Genomic DNA, 6,000 nt, shown 5'->3' on the forward strand with positions numbered 1-6,000 from the left:
GATATAGATGTACTGATGCATCATTCTACAGAAAGTGGGTGGCATTAAATCATATGTACTGCTTAGATGTAACAAATCTTGGACTTCTTTCTAGGTCTTTTCCACTGTTGCAGAATATTTCATAGATTACGTTTATAAAGATTTATTTAACCAGTTCTTGACGGGGGGAATATTCAGGTGGTTGTCAATTTTTCACTTTAAAAAACAGTGTTGCGATAAGTATTCTTGTTTCTGCATGCATCTCTTTTCGCACTTGTGAGTCTTTTTATAGGATATATTCTTGGAAGTGAAATTGTGGGGTTAAAAAGTAGGTATACTTAGAAATTTGAGAGATGCTGCTATAATCGCCTCCTCTTCATTCAAATGATGAAGGAGGAATTCCCACCGGAAGGTTATGGAGTGACACCAGCGCTAAACAGATGAGACTAATGACAAGTGTGTTCGTCACCTATACTCACAGCCCGGGGTAGGGGGCCACCGCACACCGTGCCGGGCCACATGGGTGCTGCACTGGGGAAGAGTGAGCTATCAGGGACCGCGGGAGGAACTAGAAGGATGGGGTACCTCCTGGTTCCTAGGGGATGATGTGATTGACTTATTATTTTTTTATTTAACAAACTTTCATTTGGTACCTATTGTGTTCTGGGCACAGTGCTAACTGCTTGGGTGGCAATGATGATGAATGAGATGAGGTCCCCCGCTCTCTTTTTTTTTTTAAATGTTTATTTTACATTGGAGCACAGTTGATTAACAATGCTGTACTCGTTTTAGATGTACAGCAAAGTGATTCAGTTATGTATATATATGTATCTATTCTTTTTCAAGGTCTTTTTTTTTAATCCCTTTTTAAAATTTTTATTTATTTATTTTTGGCTGCATTGAGTCTTCGTTGCTGCGTGCGGCCTTTCTCTAGTTGCGGCGAGCGGGGGCTACTCTTCGTTGCAGTCGCGGGCTTCTCATGGCGGTGGCTTCTCTTGCTGCGGAGCACGGGCTCTAGGCACGTGGGCTTCCGTAGTTGCGGCACATGGGCTCAGTAGTTGTGGCTCGCGGGCTCTAGAGCGCAGGTTCAGTAGTTGTGGCGCACGGGCTTTGTTGCTCCGCGGCATGTGGGATCTTCCCGGACCAGGGCTTGGGGAGATATAAAGATGTGTGCCATGCCATCCTGCCTGAGTTGGAGGAGTTTAGAGATTAGTAGGGGAGAAAAGTCATGGACCAAAAATGGCAGAAAGGGATCGTTGTTAAACAGGTACAGATAAAATGTTACGATAATTCACAGGAGGACATATTATTTCTTTGGGAAGAGATTGGGGAAAGCTTAACCTCAAGGATTGAGCAGAACCAAAATAGGGTGGAGAGAAGGACAATGCAGGCAACAATAATAATACGTAAAGACAAGGAAGGAGGCCTCCAGGATGAAAAGGCGTGAGCTTGGCTATAATGTAGGATGCATGAAACACAGTGCAGGGTGTGTGGGATACGGACTCGGGGAGAGCCCAGGTGGCCTGCTGTGCCTGGATCTCTTGTCGTATTTGTTGATATATTCAATGTACACTTCTCTGTATACTTATACATTATGTTGGCTTTACCTTCTTATTTGTTAAGAACGTTTCTAAGATTTCATCAGTAGTTGGAATTGTAGAAAACACGTTTGGTCCTCCGCCTCACAGGACTTACAGTGGGTTGTTCTTGTCACAGGGATGCTTAACAAATATTCTCAGTTTAAATTCCATGAGACGCTCTGTGCGCCTTCAGAGTCTTAGGTGCGGAATTGAACCATCAGGTAACATGGTGTAGAATAGTCATCTGGCAGCAGGATGCGGGATAGACCGGGGCGGGGAGGGAGAGGGAGGAGATCAGGAAGACACAGTAGTAAGTTGGATGAGAAGTGGGGAGGTCCTCAGTGAAGGCAGTGGCCGCAGCAGTGGACAGGAGGAGACGGACTTCCGGGGCAGCTAGTGGGAGACGTAACTGATGAAATAGGTTGCCAATTGCACGAAGGGGCAAAGGTGATGGGGTCCCCGTAAGAATGCGACTTGATTTCCTCTCCAGTGGCTGACTGGGTGGCAATGTCATTGGTTAAATAAAGGAAACAAAATAAAGACTTTTCCTTTTTATTCATTTGTGTGTGGTGGGGAAGGAAGTGAGGTAGGGTAAGTTGGGGAGGAGCTGGGGTTTAGGTCGCTGTGATAGACTCTTGCAGGAGCTTCAAAGGTGGGTTTTGCGTGAGAGCAGAAGAGTTCCACCGCTCAGATCCCTCAGGATGGGGAAAACAGGAAGGAGGAAGCAGGGGGGCACGGCTGGCTGAGAAGATGCTGGAACCTGCACTGAGCCTGGGAAGCACTTCATCACATCCAGCCGCAGCCACACTGGCAGCTCCTGCTACAGATGGGTGCTGAGGCTGGGCCCGGAGATGCTGCCGTCTGCGTGGCTTTGAGAGGCCTCTTGCACACCCCTCCCCTGGCGCCCTGGGGGCCAGAGCCCGGTTATTCGCCCACATCTAAACGCGGTTCTCTGCTCTCCGCAGGCTTCCACATCTACCACCGGCTGCCGGGCCTCATGCCTGAGAGCTGCCTGCTCATCCTCGTCGGGGCCCTAGTGGGCGCCATCATCTTCGGCACCGACCACAAATCGCCTCCGGTCATGGATTCGAGCATCTACTTCCTGTACCTCCTTCCGCCCATTGTCCTGGAGGGCGGGTACTTCATGCCCACCCGGCCCTTCTTCGAGAACATCGGATCCATCCTGTGGTGGGCAGGGCTGGGGGCCCTGATCAATGCCTTCGGCATTGGCCTCTCGCTCTACCTCATCTGCCAGGTCCAGGCCTTTGGCCTGAGCGACGTCAACCTGCTTCAGAACCTGCTGTTCGGGAGCCTGATCTCGGCCGTGGACCCCGTGGCCGTGCTGGCCGTGTTCGAAGAGGCGCGGGTGAACGAGCAGCTGTACATGATGATCTTCGGGGAGGCCCTGCTCAACGATGGCATCAGCGTGGTGAGATGCGGCGCCCCGCCGTCCCCAGGGAGACACGGGGCCTGGGGGGTGGAGAAGGCCAGGCAGGCCTGGGCCTCGGCAGGACAGAGCTGGGCCAGGGCAGTGTGGCCCCGGGTCTGGCCACCGCCCTTGGGATCTGCACGGCGCCCACGTAGTGAGCGTGTTGCTCACTACGCTGCTTGCCGTCCACTGGCTTCTTTAAAGGAGAAGCAGGAGAGAGGAAGTATGATTCTTTAGTGAATTCCGTGTTTCACTGAGCAAGCAGAAACCGTGGCTAAAGGCTCTTCTGGGTTGTAAGGCTCTTCCGGGTTTTCACACCAGGACAAGCAGTGCTTGTGCTTTTATTTTCTCTCAGTCACGGGACCTCACCCTCCTGCCCTTTATATGCTTTTTTTTTTAAGCTCTGTTTTAGAGGATGAAGTTAAATAAAAGATAGGGGTAGGGAGAGAGATGACGGAGGATTTGCACAAATGCATTGGCTTGTATGTCGGTCTCAATTGCGTGACTCCCACGGAGAATGTGATGGAGAAGCTTTGCTTAGGAGTCCTTCCAGAGGGAGGCCGAGCAGGGTTGACAGGCCAGATCAGCGCAGAGCATTAAGGCCCAGAGATGTCTTTGGCTAGAGGTGCTGAAATAATCCAGATTGGCTGCGGCATTGCCCAGTTTCCTTACGTTACTGCAAACCTTCACCAGGAGTTAGTCTATGTGATTTTGTATAAACTTTGATGTACTTTTCTTATTCTTACATTTATATCACGCCACATAAGTAATACTAGAATGCATTTTCAGTGTAAAAGACTTAAATAGTACAAAATCATACAGCATAAAACACAAAAGCCTCCGCCTGACCCTCTTCCCTCCCCCTTGGATCCAGTTTGCATTTTTCCCTCCACATTTTTATCGTGGACACATGCATATACGTTCTCAGATATAGATGTACTGATGCATCATTCTACAGAAAGTGGGTGGCATTAAATCATATGTACTGCTTAGATGTAACAAATCTTGGACTTCTTTCTAGGTCTTTTCCACTGTTGCAGAATATTTCATAGATTACGTTTATAAAGATTTATTTAACCAGTTCTTGACGGGGGGAATATTCAGGTGGTTGTCAATTTTTCACTTTAAAAAACAGTGTTGCGATAAGTATTCTTGTTTCTGCATGCATCTCTTTTCGCACTTGTGAGTCTTTTTATAGGATATATTCTTGGAAGTGAAATTGTGGGGTTAAAAAGTAGGTATACTTAGAAATTTGAGAGATGCTGCTATAATCGCCTCCTCTTCATTCAAATGATGAAGGAGGAATTCCCACCGGAAGGTTATGGAGTGACACCAGCGCTAAACAGATGAGACTAATGACAAGTGTGTTCGTCACCTATACTCACAGCCCGGGGTAGGGGGCCACCGCACACCGTGCCGGGCCACATGGGTGCTGCACTGGGGAAGAGTGAGCTATCAGGGACCGCGGGAGGAACTAGAAGGATGGGGTACCTCCTGGTTCCTAGGGGATGATGTGATTGACTTATTATTTTTTTATTTAACAAACTTTCATTTGGTACCTATTGTGTTCTGGGCACAGTGCTAACTGCTTGGGTGGCAATGATGATGAATGAGATGAGGTCCCCCGCTCTCTTTTTTTTTTTAAATGTTTATTTTACATTGGAGCACAGTTGATTAACAATGCTGTACTCGTTTTAGATGTACAGCAAAGTGATTCAGTTATGTATATATATGTATCTATTCTTTTTCAAGGTCTTTTTTTTTAATCCCTTTTTAAAATTTTTATTTATTTATTTTTGGCTGCATTGAGTCTTCGTTGCTGCGTGCGGCCTTTCTCTAGTTGCGGCGAGCGGGGGCTACTCTTCGTTGCAGTCGCGGGCTTCTCATGGCGGTGGCTTCTCTTGCTGCGGAGCACGGGCTCTAGGCACGTGGGCTTCCGTAGTTGCGGCACATGGGCTCAGTAGTTGTGGCTCGCGGGCTCTAGAGCGCAGGTTCAGTAGTTGTGGCGCACGGGCTTTGTTGCTCCGCGGCATGTGGGATCTTCCCGGACCAGGGCTCGAACCCATGTCCCCTGCATTGGCAGGCGGATTCTTAACCACTGCGCCACCAGGGAAGCCCATCAAAGTCTTGTGAGTAATTCCACAGGCTCTCAGGGAACTGGTCCCCAGCACACATGGATATACGAGTACCGTGCCTGGTCTCTTGATAAGGAGGGTTATTGGGCTGCGGGACCTTACCGTGGGGTCAGATTGCAGGGGGAACTTGCAGTACAGCCATTCAGGACCCTTCTCATTTTACCAAATATATTAAACCTTAATTTTAGTTTTTATGCATACAGCTGCCAAGATTTTCCAGAAATCTTTATGGGCTTGCATTTCCATACACGGTGTATTAAGTGCATATTTCCTTGTATCATTGTCAACAAGGGGCATTGCTTTCTTAATGTTTTCCCATCTAATGAGCAAAAAAGGATGACACATGTTTGCTATAATCTAAATGATGATATTAGGCATCTTTTCAAAGATTGTGGATCATTAGTGTTTCTTACGCTATGAATTGGAAGTTCATGTCCTTTTAGGGTTGCCAGACTTAAAAAAAAAATACAGGATACCAGTTAAATTTGAATTTCCTATAAACAATGAGTAATTTTTTATCAGTATGTCCCAATTATTGTATGCAAATATTGGTTCTTGTCAATTTTTCTTTGAGACCAGTTGCTTTTTTTTTTTCCTTTTTTAATTGATTTGTAGAAACTCATTAAATTATCTAAACTTTAAGCTTTAGATAAACTTTAAATTATCTAAACTTGAATGTTACATAAAAAGCAAATATTTTGGGCTTCCCTGGTGGCGCAGTGGTTGGGAGTCCGCCTGCCAATGCAGGGGACACGGGTTCGTGCCCCGGTCTGGAAAGATCCCACATGCCATGGAGCGGCTGGGCCCGTGAGCCGTGGCCGCTGAGCCTGCGCGTCCGGAGCCTGTGCTCCGCAACGGGAGAGGCCACAGCAGTGAG

General features: G+C 47.5%; 1 protein-coding gene across 1 annotated transcript in view; it reads left to right on the plus strand.

Moving 5' to 3' along the window:
* The window catches only part of SLC9A4 (solute carrier family 9 member A4), a 66,482-nt gene that overhangs the window by 6,615 nt on the left and 53,867 nt on the right, over nt 1-6,000 (plus strand). The gene's annotated exons all lie outside the window — the stretch shown is intronic.

The sequence above is a fragment of the Physeter macrocephalus genome, chromosome 12 (genome assembly GCF_002837175.3).
Source record: "Physeter macrocephalus isolate SW-GA chromosome 12, ASM283717v5, whole genome shotgun sequence".
Classification (NCBI taxonomy): domain Eukaryota; kingdom Metazoa; phylum Chordata; class Mammalia; order Artiodactyla; family Physeteridae; genus Physeter; species Physeter macrocephalus.